Below are 17,227 nucleotides of genomic sequence, written 5' to 3' on the forward strand. Positions count from 1 at the left end.
CAAAATCTTTAAATAAACAAATAACTAAAAATGTTTTTCTGATAGTTCCAGCATTCTGTGTTACCTTGGTATTGGCATCTGTTAGTTTTCCTTTCCCTGGAGAGGTGGTCACATTTTCATGGTTCTTTATGTGTTAGATAATTTTGGATTATACCCTGGGGATTTTGAATAATATGTTGTGAGATTTTGGTCTGTTAACATACTCTGGAGACTGCTGATGTTCATATGATACATAACTATTCCCTTTAGTTTGGATTTTAAGTTTTATCTCTCTTTTTGTGGATGATGGTCTCACTGTCTATTCTAGAAGTACTAGAACAATGTCATCAAGGAAATAAGAGTTCCCCAATAATTTTATACTTGATAAACTGTTACTTCAATATAAAGGCAATAAAAAATATTTCAGTCTTGAAAAGAAAAATAAAAGGAAACAACCCAGAGAATATCAATCTCTGTTTCCTAAGCATTTACGTAAGTAACACTCACAAAAAGTAACAATATACCTGGTCATTAAGAAAAAGTTATTAAATTCAAAATGGTAGCAGGAGAAGAGATGACATTCAGTAGTCACATTCCAATAAAACTAGAACTTAACAAAATTATAAAACAAAAGTTCTTTTTGTTGTGGAGATAAAAAAAAGTCTCTTAACTCTTAAAAAGGTAAGAGAAAAATATATGGAAAATAATGATAATTTAAACATTATAAGGAAATTCTATGGACTGCTAATATTAATAAATAAAAAAATAAAATAACAAAAAGATTATCTGACTCAAGAAGTGTGAATAGGACCAACAAAATGAATTAGAGCAAAACAATGATGGAGATAAAAATGGTAAAAACAGAAGTAATATGTAAAATCAAAAGTCTCTTAAATTTTTAAAATTTCTTAAGTTTTTAGTTTTAACATCAATGTAATTAACACAAAGTGTTATATAGGTTTTAAATGTACAATATAGTGATTCAGCCGTTCTGTACTATACTAAGTGCTCATTAACATCAGTGTGCTCTTAATCTGTTACCTATTGCAATCATCCCCCTACTCACTTCCCCTCTGGAAGCAATCTGTTCTATATAGTTAAGAATCTGTTTTTTGGTTTGTCTCTTTTTTTCCCTTTGTTTATTTTGTTTCTTAAATTCCATGTATGAGTGAAGTCATATGGTGTTTGTCTTTCTCTTTTTCTCTCTTTTTTTTAGATTTTATTTATTCATTTGAGAGAGAGACAGAGTCAGAGAGAACACAAGAACGTAGAGAGGCAGAGGAAGAGGGAGAAGCAGACTCCCTGCTGAGCCAAGAGCTCAATACAGGGCTGGATCCTAGGACCCGGAGACCATGACCTGAGCCAAAGGCAGACACCCAAAAGCCTGAGCCACCCAGGCACCCCTGTCTTTCTCTTGCTGGCTTATTTTGCTAAGCACTGTACTTCCTCGAGCCATCCACATTATTGCAAATGGCAAGATTTTGTTCTTTTTTATGGCAGAATAATATTCGTGTGTGTGTGTGTGTGTGTGTGTGTGTGTGTGTGTGTGTGTGTTTGTGTATGTACCACTTCTTTTTCCATTCACCTGTCAAAGGACACTTGGGATGGTTCTATAATTTGGCTGTTGTAAATAGCTGCAATAAACATAGGGATGCATATATCCCTTTGAGTTAGTATTTTTGTATTCTGGATCATAGAGTAATTTTATTTTTAATTTTTTGAGGAACCTCCATACTGTCTTATACATTGGCTGCACCAGATTACATTCCCAACAACATTACATTAGGATTCCTTTTCTCCATATCCTCACCAGCACTTGTTTCTTGAGTTGTTTTGTTTTAGCCATTGTGACAGGTGTGAAGTGATATCTCATTGTAGTTTTGATATGTATTTCCCGATGATCAATGATGTTGAGCATTTTTTCATGTATCAGTTGGACATCTGGATGTCTTTAGAAAAATGTCTGTTCATGTCTTCTGCCCATTTTTATTTTAATTTAATTTTTTTCAAAGATTTTATTTATTTATTGACAATAGGCGGAGAGGCAGGCAGAGGGGGCAGGGAGCAGGCTCCCCACTGAGCAGGGAGCCTGATGCAGGGCTAGTTCCTAGGATCCCAAGATCATGACCTGAGCTAAAAGCAAAGGTCCAACCCACTGATCCACCCAAGTACCCCATTCTGCCCATTTTAAATTGGATTTTGTTTTTTGGTGTTGAGTTGTATAAATTCTTTATATATTTTGCAGCCTAACCTAACCCTTTATCAAATATGTCATTTGTAAATATCTTCTCTTATCTTTTAGTTTTCTTGGTTATTTCCTTTGCTCTGCAGAAGCTTTTTATTTCAGTGTAGTCCCAGTGGTCGATTTTTGTTTTTGTTTCCCTTGCCTCACTCAACATATGTAGAAAGATGTTGCTATGACCAATGTCAAAGAAATTACTGCCTGTGCTCTCTTCTAGGATTTTTATGGTTTCAGGTCTCATATTTAGGTCCTTAATCCATTTTGAGTTTATTTTTGTGTATGGGGTAAGAAAGTGATTCAGTTTTGTTCTTTTGCATGTAGGTATCCAGTTTTCTTAGCAGTGTTTGTTGAAGAGACTTTTTTCCCCCGTTGCTTATTCTTATCTCCTGTGTCAAAGAATAATTGACCATATAATTGTAGGTTATTTCTGGGCTTTCAGTTCTGTTCTGTTGATCTGTGTGTCTATTTTTGTGCCAGTACCATAATGTTTTGATTACTACAGCTTTGAAATATAACTTGAAGTCTGGAATTGTGATACCTCCAGTTTTTTTTTTTTTTAAGTTTATTTATTTTTTTTATTTGAGAGAGAGAACATATGAGTGGGGGGGAAGGGCAGAGGGAGAAGCAGACTTCTTGATGAGCCGGAAGCCCGACACAGGGCTCCATCCCAGGACCCCAGAGATCATGGCCTGAGCTGAAGGCAGATGTTTAACTGACTGAGCCATCCAGGCACCCTGTTTTACCTCCAATTTTTTTTTTTCAGGTTGCTTGGTTATTTGGGGGTTTTTGGTCCATACAAATTTTAGGATTCTTTTTCTAGTTCTGTGAAAAATGCTTTTGGTATTTTGATAGGGAATACATCGAATTTGTAGAGTGCTTTGGATAGTATAGACGTTTTAACAACATTTGTTCTTTCAACCCATGAACATGAGATGTCTTTTCCATTTCATTGTCATTTTTAATTTCTTTCATCAATCTTTATAGTTTTCAGAGTATATGTTTTTCACCTCTTTGGTTAGGTTTATTCCTATGTATTTTATTAAGTGCAATTATAAACAGGATTTGTTTCTTAATTTCTCTTTCTGCTTCTTTATTAGTGTATAGAAATGCAGTGGATTTCTAGTATATTAATTTTGTATCCTGTGATCTTACTGAATTCTTTTATCAGTTCTAGCAGTTTTTTGGTGGAGTCTTTCAGGTTTTCTGTTATCTGTGAATAGTGAAAATATTGAATAATTGAATATGAATAGTGAAAGTTTTACTTTTTCCTTAACAACTTGGATGACTTTTATTTCCTTTAGTTGTCTGATTGCTATGGCTAGGACGTCTACTACATTCAATAGAAGTGGTGAGAGTGGACATCTCTGTCTTTTCTCTGACCTCAGGAAAAGAGCCCTCAGTTTTTCTCCATTGAGTATGAAGTTTACTGTGGGTTTTCATATAAGGTCTTTATTATGTTGAGATATGTTCCCTCTAGATCTACTTTATTGAGTGTTTTAATCATGAATAGATGTTTTTAGATGTTATACTTTGTCAGATACTTTTTCTGCATCTAGTGAAATTATCATGTGATTTTTATCTTTTCTCTTATTGATGTGATGCATCATGTTGATTGATTTATGCCTATTGAATCACCTTTGAATCCCTAGAATAAATCCACTTGATTGTGGCAGATTGCTTTTTAATATGTATTGTTGGATTTGGTTTGCTGATATTGGTGAGGATTTTTGCATCTGTGTTCATCAGAGAAACTGGCCTCTAGTTTTTTTTTTTAAGATTATTTATTTATTTATTTGACAGAGAGAGAGAGAGAGAGAGAGATCACAAGTAGGCAGAGAGAGAGGGGGAACCAGGCTCCCCGCTGAGCAGAGAGCCCAATGTGGGGCTCAATCCCAGGACCCTGAGATCATGACCTAAGCCGAAGGCAGGGTCTTTACCCACTTAGCCACCCAGGCACCCCTCTGTGTGTGTGTGTGTGTGTGACTTACCTGGCTTTCATATCGGGGTAATGCTGGTGTCATAGAATGAATTTGGAACTTTTCCTTCCTCTTCTATTTTTTGCAATAGTTTGAGAAAATAGGTATTAACTCTTCTTTAAATATAGTTTTCACTTGTGAAGCTATCTGGCCCTGGACTTCTGTTTGTTAGGAGTTTTTTGATTACTGATTCGATTTCATTGCTGCTTCAGTTTTAGTAGGTTATATGTTTCTAGGAATTTAACCATTTCTTCTGGGTTGTCCAAGTTGTTGGCATATAATTTTTTCATAATATTCTTTTACAATCATTTGTATTTCTGTAGTGTTGGTTGTTATTTCTCCTCTCTCATTTGTGATTTTGTTTATTTCAGTCACACCTCCCCCACCCCCAGCTTTTTGGATGTGTCTGGCTAGAGGTTTATCAATTTTATTGATCTTCTTGAAGAACAAGGTGCTGGTTTCATTCATGTGTTCTTTTTTTTTTTTTTTTTTTAGTTTCTATATCATTCATTTCTTCTTCTCATTTCTTTTCTTCTCTTTATTATTTTCTTCCTTCTGCTGCTTTGGGGTTTTGTTTGTTCTTGTTTTTCTTTAAGGTTAATTTGTTTATTTGAGATTTTTTTTTTGCTTCTTTGGGTAGGCCTGCATTGCTATAAACTTTTTTCTTAAAAACTTTTGCTGCATCTCAGAGATTTTTGACCCATTTTGATTTTCATTTCTCTCCATGTAATTTTTTATTTCTTCTTTGATTTTTGGTCGACCCATTTTTTAGTAGCATGTTTTTTAACCTATTTGTGCTCTTCCCATATTTTTCTTGTGATTAATTTCTAGTTTTATGCATTGTGTTCATTAAAGAAGCATGGTATGGCTTTGATTTTTTAAAATTTGTTGGGATTTGTTTTTTGGCCTAATATATGATCTATTCTGGAGAATGTTCTGTGTGCACGTGGAAAGAATGTGTATTCTGCTGTTTTAGGACAGAACGTTCTGAATATATCTGTTAAATCCATCTGGTCAAGTGTGTCATTCAAAGTTACCATTTTCTTGTTGATTTTCTGTTTGGAGGATCTGTCCATTAATGTAAATGGGGGGGTAAAGTCTTCTACTATTGCTGTGTTACTATTGATTGGTTCATTTATGTTTGTTTTTAACTCTTCATGTATTTAGCTGCTTCCATGTTGGGTGCATACGTATTTACTGTAGTTACACCTTCTTGTTGAATTGCTTTTTAAAATTATTATATAGTGTCCTTCTTTGTCTCTTGAAACAGTATTTGTTTTAAAGTCTATTTTTTCCAACGTTAAATATTGCTATCTGGCTTTCTTTTGGCATCTATTTGCATGATAAATGTTTCTCCATCCCCTCACTTTCAATCTGCATGTGTGTTTATGCAGATTGTCTTGTCTGAAATGAGTCTCTAGTAGGCAGCACATAGATAGGTCTTGTTTTTTAATTCTTTCCATCACCAGATGTCTTTTAATTGAAGCATTTAGTCCGCTTACATTCAAAGTAATTATTGATAGAGATGAATCTGTTGATATTGTGTTTCTTGTTAGAAGTTGTTTTTGTAGTTTTCCTCTGAGGCTTTTTTCTCTAGTTCTCTTTCATTGTTTGCTGGCTTTCTTTAGTGATATACTTGGATGCCTTTCTCTTTATTCTTTGCATATCTATTACTGTTTTTGATCTGTGGTTACCACTAGGTTTGTATATATCTTCTGCATATAGCAGTTTAGTTAAATTCATGGTCACTTAAGTTTGAACCCATTCTTTGCTCTCTCTCCCCTCTCCACTCACAGTTTAGGTATATGATGTGGTATTTTACAGCCTTTTATTTTGTGAATTACTTGGCTCGTTCTTACAGATATATTTATTGTTACTGCTTTTTTGTTTTCCACTTTTCATACTCTTACTTATGGTTTTTCTACTCAAAGAGTTCCCCTTAACAATTTTTTGTGGGGCTAGTTTAGTGTCATGAACTCCTTTAGCTTTTGTTTGTCTGAGAAAAATCTTTATCTTCTCTGTTCTGAAGGATAGCCCTGCTGGATAGCATATTCTTGGCTGCAGAGTTTTTCCATCAACACTTTGAATATATCATGTCCCTCCCTTCTGGCCTGCAGAGGTTCTCCTGTAGAATCCACTGAAAGCTTTATGGGCTTTCCCTTGTATGTAACTGTCTTCTTTTTTCTTGCTGCTTTAAAAAAAATCTTTCTTTTTCATTACTTTTTGCCATTTTAATTGCTGTATATTTTGGTGTGGATCTCCTTGGGTTGATTTTGTTGGGGGATCTCTATACCTACTGAGTCTGGATCTGTTTCCTTCTCCAGATTAGGGAAGTTTTTAGCTACATTTTTCAAACAGATTTTTTGAAATCTGTTCCCCTTTTCTGCCTTCTTCTGGAATCCCTATCATGTGAATATTATTATGCTTGATGGAATCACTGTGTTCTCTAAGTCTGTTCTTATTTTGCATAACTTCTTTTCTTCTCCCCTGCTCAGCTTGATTACTTTCTGTTACCCTGTCTTCCAGGTAGCTAATTTGTTTCTCTGCTTCCTCTAGCCTGCCTCTCTTGCTTTCAAAGCCAAATGTTACAATGATCTGTGTTCCCCATGCTGGTTTCCTGGTGTGATAGTCTGTTTTTCTCTCCTCTTCATGCTCAAGGCTCCTTCCCCCCTCCACACATTGCTGTGGTTGGTTTTACTCTGCACCATGTCTCTGCTTTTTGTTTAGTTGTGGAGTTTGTTCTGCCAGTCTTTGTGTCATTTTCTGGATTAATTATTCTGGTGTGAATATTATCTATTCATATTTGTGGGAGGAGGTGATCTTAGGGTCCTCTTACTTCTCATTTTCTCAGCCTCCTCTCTTGATCAAAAGCTGTCTCTTAAAAATAGCCAAGTCACTGGTTAACTATGATAAAGGGAAAAAATTTATACAATATGCATTGACACAGATGCAAATGTTAACAGAGATTAATATCAGAAAACAAACAAATTAAATGAACCACCATAAAGTTCTTTGACTGTGTCATCAGTTCAGCTACCCATACAAAAATGACCATAGGTTTGGCTATAGATATTAATTAACTAATTAATTAATTAATTAATTTTTAAAAGATTTTATTTGATAGAGATCACAGGTAGGCAGAGAACGAGAGGAGGAAACAGGCTCCCCACTGAGCAGAGAGCCTGATTTGGGGCTCGATCCCAGGACCCTGAGATCATGACCTGAGCTGAAGGCAGAGGCTTTAAACCACTGAGCCACCCAGGCATCCCAATATTAATACATTTAAAAACAAGAAATTTTACAGACAATATTTTCTGGTCTCAAAGCAATTAGGTAAAAATTCTTCACAACATTAAAAGACAAATAATAGATATAATGACCTGAGAATTAAACATACATTTCTTAAAGAATTCCCAGGAAGGAGGGAGAATTAAAATGAAGATTACAAAAATTATATAAAATAATATCATTTAAATTTATGAAAACAAATAGGATATAGCCAAAACAATTCAGAAGAAAATCAGTGCCCTTAAAAGAAAGTTAAAGAAATGTTAACTTATCCAAAAGCTTACCTTATCAAAGAAAGAAAAACAGTAAGAAAAACAGTTTTTAATTAAATTAGGATATAAAGAAAATGCAGAAATATACAAAATAAATAAGGAAAAGAAAACCCAGTTACTTAAATCCAGTTATTCATTCAGTCTATCTGGTATTTACATGAACTAATCTCTTGAGAATTTATTATTTAGGACTGTAAAATTAGGAAAAAAGCAAAAGAAAAAATTGAAAGAGGATGGAAAGAAGGAAGTAGAGAAGGAAGGAAGGAATTGTTGAGAATTGTTGAACTTACTAACATAAAATTGATGAAGGTAGAGATATGTGTGGGTTTTGTTTGCTGTGGTGTTTCTAGGCTGAAATAACATATTTGTTAAATGAATAAACAGTATAATTCACTATACATGGCGAAAGTTCTAAAGGCTGTGCTGTAGAAGCTGATACCAATATCCATTTCCTTCTCTTTGAAAAGCAGTTGACTGTCCTTAATCAGGTCTTCTAAGTTCAATATCAGAGTGAGATCCTCTGCCTGCTTCTATCTAATGATGTCATCTTACGTGCTTGATAAGCAGTTACCTGGGTCTTTAGAATTAGAATTTCTAAGGTTGGTACCCAAGCATTTAAAACAGAATAAGTTGCCAGAGTGATTTTTAAAAGGTTTTATTAATTAATTGATTTGAGAGAGACAGAGATAGAGAGAGCTCGAGTGGGGTGGGAGAGGGAGGAGCAGAGGGAGAGGTACCGGCAGACTCTGTGCTGAGTACAGAGCCTGACATGGGACTTGAGCTCATGACCCCAAGATCGTGACCTAAGCTGAAATCAAGAGTCAGACCCTAACTAACAGCGCCACTCAGGTACCCCTATGAACACTAAAGTTTGAGAATCATTGCTATATTGAAATAGTTCTTGAAATAGTCATGAAGTACTTCTGCTTCCTTGCCTTCCAGATATATAGTAGAATTGCACTTCTTGGCCTCAAATGTTTAGGTTAGACCATGTGACCAATTTAGCTAATGTAGTGGTTGTCATCCAAGGGAAATTTGGTGCATACTCTCTATTCCAATCCTGGGTACGTATGGCAATGTCTGAAGACATTTTTGGCTGGCATACTGGGGTTCAGGGAGGCACTACTGGCACTAATGGGTAGAAGCCAGGGATACTGCTAAGCATCCTAAAATGCACAATGAGAAATTATCTGGCTGAAATGTTAACAGTGCCTAGATTGAGTAATCCTGGCCAATGACTTGTGAGCTGAAGTGATATGTGTCCATTTAGGACCATGTATGAAATTGTTGGTGAGGAAACTTGCAGGCCAGTGTTCCATACAATGTCACTTAAATGACTGCAATCTCTTTGTAGGTATAATATCAGAGAACGGAAATTTCTACATATTCTGGGCCAAACATAGAGGCATAGCAGTGATGTGCAATTTTTATGGTGACTGGGCTCTGTAAGCAAATCCTTTATCTTGAGTTTTCGTGATCTTTAGATGGACTCCTTGTTTGATCTCTAGTGTTTGTATTAAAGTAGAATATGGATGTTTTCTTCATTTAAAAATTTTCTTTATTATCTTTGTGTGGTGTGGCCTAATACTTATGTAATGTGTTTTAGAATTATTCTTTGTTTGACCAACAAATTAGATTTGACATTAATTTGCTGAGAAAAGGGAAGTTTCCAGGTTTAGAGCCTTAGAGAAAGGGTATATAGTTCTGAGGTAAACTTGCAGGAGGATAGTGTGGTCCATCTGCCTTGGTGACTTATTAGTGATAAAGTACACTTATCACTGTGTTGTGGTCCCTTAAGGGTCTCAGGTATAACTTAATTTTGCCCCCCTGTAGATTTTTTTTTTTAAGATTTTATTTACTTATTTGTCAGGGAGGGAGAACAAGTATGCATAAGAAGGGGGAGCAGCAGGCAGAGGCAGAGGGAGAAGCAGGCTTCCTGCTGAGCAAAGGAGCCTGGTGGGGGACTTGATCCCAGGACTATGGGATCATGACCTGAGCCAAAGGCAGATGCTCAACCAACTGAGCCACCCAGGCATCTCCCACCTGGTGATTCTGAAAACAAAATGTCACATCTGTATTTCATAAGTTGATTGATACTGAAAAACACATGTATCAGTTTAGTTAATTATCAGTGTTAGAGCATGACTGTTTTAACTCTTTGTGATTAATGTGGGATCATTGAACTCATTATGGAAAGTTTTGACAGAAATTTGATACTATAAATCTTATAAAAATAAAATGTGCTATTTTTAAAATTTAAGCTACCTCTTTCTATTTATTACCTCTTAAGTCTAACTATTATAGAGTATGGAACCAATTTTACAAAAAAATAAATAAAATTAAAGTTTAAAATCTAGAATATTATTTCATAATCATATTTCAAACAGTGGTTTTGTTTTATATTTTAAAAGAATTTTGAACTCCAATTATGATTTCAATTTAATTCCAGCAGGCAAATTTAAAAGAAAAAGAATGTGGAACTGATTTATTTCTTCCTATGTGGGGAAAAAAAAACTGATGTGAGAAAGCATATGGTTTGAAGATTACAGAGTAAGAGGTCAGAAAGAAGTAATTTGCAAAAAAGAGAAAAAACTTCTGCAAGTTCTTAGTTTTCACACAAATAAATGTATATAAAATGAAACAACAATGATAAAATAGACTTTTTAAAAGAGGAAATTATAGAAATTCAATGAACATATTAGACACCATTAAATTTGTAAAACAACTTTTTTGTGTGTTTGGTTACATGAGAAGTCATCAGGTTTCTGTGACATTAGTAGGCAGCTTGATTCTTTTCCTTTTGAAACTCTGTATCTTTGTTATAATTGCATTAATTCCAATTTTAAATAAACTGACAAATGTAAAATGTATTAGAGGAATATTCATGATATAGCATCCCCCTGCCCCAAATATTTACATGACATTTCTATGTTCTTCTATTAAAACCAGCATTCTCCCAGAAACAGAAATTTGCTATAAATTAAGATTTTTATGTCACACAATGGAAACTCCCACTGGATATTCAAGATCAGCAGAGAGATTGCTTATGTTTCAAAATTTACTTTATTCTTGTGCCCATGTGAAATTGCAAAGGCATTTAGGGGATTTCAAAGAAAGGAAAGTAAAATAATGCTAACTTCTCTAGAGCTGTGAATAAAAAGAACTCTGCATTATGTGAGAGAAAAATCACAAGACATTTTAATTTTAAAACATAACTTTTAGAGTTGGAGAAATTAAAGATCAGAGAATGAAAGGATAGTTTTCCCTTTTCATTATGTAAAATGTGTTAAGAAATGAATCAAAAAGAAAAGCAAGGTTATCATAAACTTTGGAAATAAGAAAGGTGAAATTAAACTGCAGGCAAACACTGCAACTGAATGATAGGACTAAGAAAGCAGGCATCTACCTCAGAGTCAATGCTGCTCCTCTACCCAAAACTGCTGAAATTAGAGACTTAGAAGCAGGATATCACCCAGGGAAGCTGGTCCAGTATGAGAATCAAGCAATTTAAATGTGATTTATTATTTTTTTAAAGATTTTATTTATTTACTTGGCAGACAGAGATCACAAGTAGGCAGTGAGTAGAGAGGCAGGCAGAGAGAGAGAGGAGGAAGCAGGCTCCCTGCCAAGCAGAGAGCCCGATGCGGGGCTCGATCCCAGGACCCTGGGATCATGACCTGAGCCGAAGGCAGAGGCTTTAACCCACTGAGCCACCCAGGCGCCCCTTAAATGTGATTTATTTAAACTGGATCCAAAATCATCTGAACCAATAATTGTGTGTCAGAAGTGTTATGATCTATTTCACAAAGAAACAAAAGGTGTGATAAGAGAAAGTAAATTATGCCCACTTTCTCATCTGCTGTCAGTTTATGAGATGATCATACACGGTCAGCATGGTCAGTGAGAGTGCTGAGGCTCCGGGACACAACTTCATTCTTTTATGAGAAGAAGATTGAACCATACGTGGCCCCTAGCTGCCTCAATGATGTACCTAGCTGATAATAAATCCTTTGTGGAAGGGCCGTGAATATTCATTTTTTCCTTCTCCCTCTTCTGACTCCCTTTTCAATACTGCTTGTTCGTTTTGCTTTTTGTTTTTTGTTTCACAGAGTAAAATATTTACAGAGTAAATAATTGTTTAGTATCTGTTTAATAAATGTGAATAAAGTTGGGAGAATCCTGGAGAAAAATCTAGTCTGATCTTGTTTTGCTGATGAGGAACATGAGTGATTATTGTTGAGTAAATTTCCCATCATCACATTGTTAGTCTAGAAGCTTAGCAGACAATGTATTTCATTTCTAAAAAGAAACAATGTGGTAGATTTGGTTGACATAAATGGGAGAGCTTTCACTGTCATGTGGTATATGTATTAAGTATTCTCCTGCATACAGGACCTTTAATAGCCAGATAAAGTAGGTGTTGGCACAAAAGGGTTTATATCTAAAGCAAAGAGCCTTCCCCTATTTTAGCATTCACTAGCAGTATTTCTTGAAAAATCTTTTACCATATGGAAATATCCCTGAATGAATAGTGAGAAACATGAATAAAAGATGTATTTTGCTAAAAATTTATTTTATTGGAAATCAATGCTGGATGTGAAAACTTTATTAGAGCTTATATTGTCTTCTTCAACTTGCCTAGACCTAGATTTGACATCCATATGTATTAATTTATATTTTTTAATTATCAGAACTTAATGAAATTCTTCTGAAATAATATTAGAACTTCTCATTTTGAAGTATGGCATTTTCAGGCTTTTTGTTAAAATCTCCCTTTATTAAACAAGTGAACTAATCCTTCAAATCATTCTTTCTGTCTATGGATATATATAGTCTTTGCTAATAAAAGTTATTTTTCTCTATACAGTGTGCCCAAATTTATGTATACAATCCATATTAAATACGAGGTGACTATGAATGAACATGAAAAGGGAGCTATCACTTACACCAACTAAGCATGTATATGTTTACATGCGTGTATACTACATTCTGTTCTCTGTCCTAAGGGCTTTGTATACATAATTCAGTTTACTCTTTATGACACCCTTTTTTGTGTGTGTGTTTACCTCCATTTTATAGATGAAGAAACTGGGGCTGAAATTAGTTAAATAAGTTGCTTAAGATCACATGTCAGGGGAGTAGCAGAGCCTTTGTTAAAAGTCTTTCTGCTTCCTGAGTCCATGTTCCTTTTAGTAGGCCAAAAACATGTAGATGTCAACAGAAAAGAAACACACAAGAAAATAAAATTATGAGTACTCTGAAAAGCATGTCCTGATAAGCAAAAAGTAATTCCCTTAAAACATCTGACTTTCATATGGTCCACAAGAGTTTTTTTTGTCTTCCTATTTATTTGCCCTTCTCTCCAGTGATCTGAATTATCTCTTTCCTGTCACCATGGGATCATTAGAGCAGCTGATACAGACAACACAAGAGAATAACAGGATCTAAGGGCAATTAGGTCCTCACCCACGAAAGACAAGTGCGGAGAGAAATAGACCTGATAAAAATGAATATCACACATTATGGGGAAAACTAAGCAGCGGTCACTATGGTAAAGAGGATGGCTGGATGGAGGTGAGGGTAGTAAGCAGCTTCTATTTATACGCGCATATCCAGACATATTAAAATTACATTTCTGTTTCTATTGGAAGGGCCATTGCAAAAAATGAGATTAGTTGTACTCTATCAATTTTGTTGCCAGAGCAGATTAGATGGTATAACAAATAGAAAGATAAAGCCCCTTCATGGTCTACAGCCCCTTGTCAGTTACATGCTGATTTTTAATATGTTCTCTTAGAAGTGAATTATCATGTTTCAAAAAAGGAGAGAAATTGAATGACATCCTGTGAAGAGTAAAGGCAGAAGGACCCTTTTAGTGAATCTGAAATGTGAAGGATTAAGTTGAACAGAAGAGACGAGACCATAGAGGAAGGTATGCTATAGTTCACAAGAGCATCATTGAACAATCTTGTAAAAGTAGATAGGGAGAAGTGTGGCATAATGGGTGAGGGGTCTCTGTGTCACACTGCCAGTCACAGTGTGCCTGTTGGCTGTTGGGAGACCTTGGGAATGTTGCTTAACATTTCTGGCTGCAATGTCCTTATTTAAAATGGGGTGAATTATGATAATCAAATGAGCTAATTTATATTGAGTCTTAGGACTTAACAATTGTTAATTGTTATTAACAATAACAATATTGCCAGGCATATAACAAATGCTCAGTAAATATTAGCCATTTTTTAAGATGAGGAAGAAATATTCCAGGAGAAAATAGGACTTTGCTTTTCCTGAGAAATTAACAGGCAAGGAAAAACCTCTCACTAGAGCTGCTGAGTTTGCATGGTCCTGGTTTTCTTTCTTGTTACTGTTTTTTCCTTTCTCCATTCCAAAGTCACAGCATAGATTGAAGATAAAAGAGATCTGAATGGTTGATAGCTCATTGTTAAGCCTACCACTTCTTCAAAATGTGCACACTTTTGTGATTATTTGAAAAAAAGAAAAAAAGGAAGTACTGTAATTAACAGAAGATAAATTGCTTTTCAGAAAAATATCTGCTTACTGTGATAGTAAAAACAAAACCTAAAAAACAAAACAAAACAAAAACAAAACAAAACCTGTCATTTGAGGAGTGTTTTTAGTGCTTGGGGGTGGTTATTTAAACACATATGTGTGTACATATATATGTGTGTATATGTGTGCATGCACACACACACACACACTGCCACACTTACTCCTTTTATAAAAGTGTCTCACAGAGGGGTAATTGGATTCAACTGTAAATGTAAATTCTTCTCAGGGGAGATGTTGATACTTGGGCAGAACTTCTAATACACTTGATCTTAGCCAAAAGGCTGAGAAGCGATCAGAACTTCTAATAAAAGTAAAAATTTATTTGTGTTTTCATGATCGTTATTTATGGGACTTTTGGCACTATAGAATTAATAAATCACTGTCCAAGGACCCACTTTGTCATTAGTAGCTACCATCCATAAACACTTCTCTTGGTTGTATGCTGAAGGGACTGAAAGTCTGGTAAGGAAATAGAAGGACTATTACTTGGGTTTTTGCAGGCAGAAAACAACTTACCTTGTAGTTTAAGAAATTGACACGATTGATCTCTGCATTTATCTACTCCAAGACAATAGAAGGATACTTTTTGGGAAACTTAGTTTCATTATTCATTTTTCATTGATAATTGCTTATATTTTGAAGTGCAACTTCATTGTGTGTAAAAATATCCTGTGCATTTATAATGAAAAATATGTGTGTATGAAGAGAAGGAAAGAAGATAATCTTTTTGGAATTAACCTGACCACGTCCATGCCGCCTCCTGCTACCTCCCAATTCTAGCCATTGCCTCCTGTGGCCAGGATTGTTACAGTAATTGGGACATTGGGCCCCTCCTTCTACCTTCCCCCCTAGACTCTATTCTTAATGGAGCTGTCTTGAAAGGTAGATCCTGTCACTTCTCTGCTCAGAATCTTGCATCATAACTCAGGGTAAAACTCAAAGACCATAATCAGATGGGCCTCTGCAAACCCCGACGTCTTCTCATACTTCTTCCCCCTCATTCCCTTCCTTCAGCCACACTAGCTTTGTTGCTGTTTCTGCAACTTGCAGTACCATTTCCACAGATATTCACATGACTTACTCTCTTCCATCCTTCAGTTTTTGTCTAAGTACCACCTTATCAAAACTCCCTCTCTGATCAGTGTGTATAAATACCAAGTGTCTCATCCCCCTAACCTTTACCCCTTTATCCAGCATTCTATTTCTCCTTAACACCTGTCACCATAAATCATAGCTTATATTCACTCATTTGTGTATTCACTGTGCCAGCTAGAGTGTAAATTCTTTGTTAGCAAGGCCTGTGTTTTATTCACTATCCTATTCACAGTAATTAGAAGAGTGCTTGGCCAATAACAGGCTAGATAAGTATTTTTTTCAATGAATGGTTGAGGCCTACTTGTTCCTAATCCTAGAAAATATAATGAAGTCGATTACTTCCTTCTGACTTATTTTCTCTTGATGAGATGGAGCTAATTGTATATTTTCCATCATTTAGGAGGGGAATAATGTCTACACATGTGCAATGCTTAATATTTACATGCTTTTACATAATTATTGTTCCAATAATAAACATAAATTATTGTTCCAATAAAGGTTTCTGACAATAAAGGATTATTTGATAGTATTTACTAAAATTTTGAAATTGCTTGTATTCTGTGACAGCATCTTCAAATATTGGCAACTTATATAGAAAACACTGGGAGTCATACAGAAAAGATTTTCACTGCAGTATTGTCATGCGATGACCAAAGAAATGATAGAATTGCCATATATAAAATACAATGCAGCCATTTAAAGTGAATATGGAGTGAATATATATACACATACAGAAGCCGAAATAACTAGAAATACCTTTCTGTTTGTGTATGTGTATGGCTTTGTCTTATTGTTTGCTTGCTGAATCCAAATATATGTCTCCTCTCCTCTCTCATTTTCCTCCATTTTATTTATTTATTTATTTTTACCTTTTTTTTTTTAAATTTTATTTTTTATAAACATATAATATATTTTTATCCCCAGGGGTACAGGTCTGTGAATTGCCAGGTTTACACACTTCACAGCACTCACCACAGCACACACCCCGCCCCAATGTCCATAACCCCACCCCCCTCTCCCAACCCCTCCCCCCATCAACCCTCAGTTCGTTTTGTGAGATTGAGAGTCACTTATGGTTTGTCTCCCTCACAATCCCATCTTGTTTTATTTACTCTTCTCCTACCCCCTTAACCCCCCATGTTGCATCACCTCTCCCTCATATCAGGGAGATCATATGATAGTTGTCTTTCCCTGATTGACTTATTTCGCTAAGCTTGATACCCTCTAGTTCCATCCACGTCGTCGCAAATGGCAAGATTTCATTTCTTTTGATGGCTGCATAGTATTCCATTGTGTATATATACCACATCTTCTTTATCCATTCGTCTGTTGATGGACATCTAGGTCCTTTCCATAGTTTGGCTACTGTAGACATTGCTGCTATAAACATTCGGGTGCACGTGCCCCTTCGGATCACTACGTTTGTATCTTTAGGGTAAATACCCAGCAGTGCAATTGCTGGGTCATAGGGTAGTTCTATTTTCAACATTTTGAGGAACCTCCATGCTGTTTTCCAGCGTGGTTGCACCAGCTTGCATTCCCACCAACAGTGTAGGAGGGTTCCCCTTTCTCCGCATCCTCGCCAGCATCTGTCATTTCCTGACTTGTTAATTTTAGCCATTCTGACTGGTGTGAGGTGATATCTCATGGTGGTTTTGATTTGTATTTCCCTGATGCCGAGTGATGTGGAGCACTTTTCCATGTGTCTGTTGGCCATCTGGATGTCTTCTTTGCAGAAATGTCTGTTCATGTCCTCTGCCCATTTCTTGATTGGATTATTTGTTCTTTGGGTGTTGAGTTTGCTG

The 17,227-nt window shown here is 35.6% G+C and overlaps 1 pseudogene; it reads right to left on the reverse strand.

The window, feature by feature from the left end:
- Positions 1-14,402: 14,402 nt before the first annotated feature.
- Positions 14,403-14,620, reverse strand: LOC125094433 (uncharacterized; annotated as a pseudogene).
- Positions 14,621-17,227: the final 2,607 nt, after the last annotated feature.

This window comes from Lutra lutra, chromosome 2 (assembly GCF_902655055.1).
Source record: "Lutra lutra chromosome 2, mLutLut1.2, whole genome shotgun sequence".
NCBI classification, from domain to species: Eukaryota; Metazoa; Chordata; class Mammalia; order Carnivora; family Mustelidae; genus Lutra; species Lutra lutra.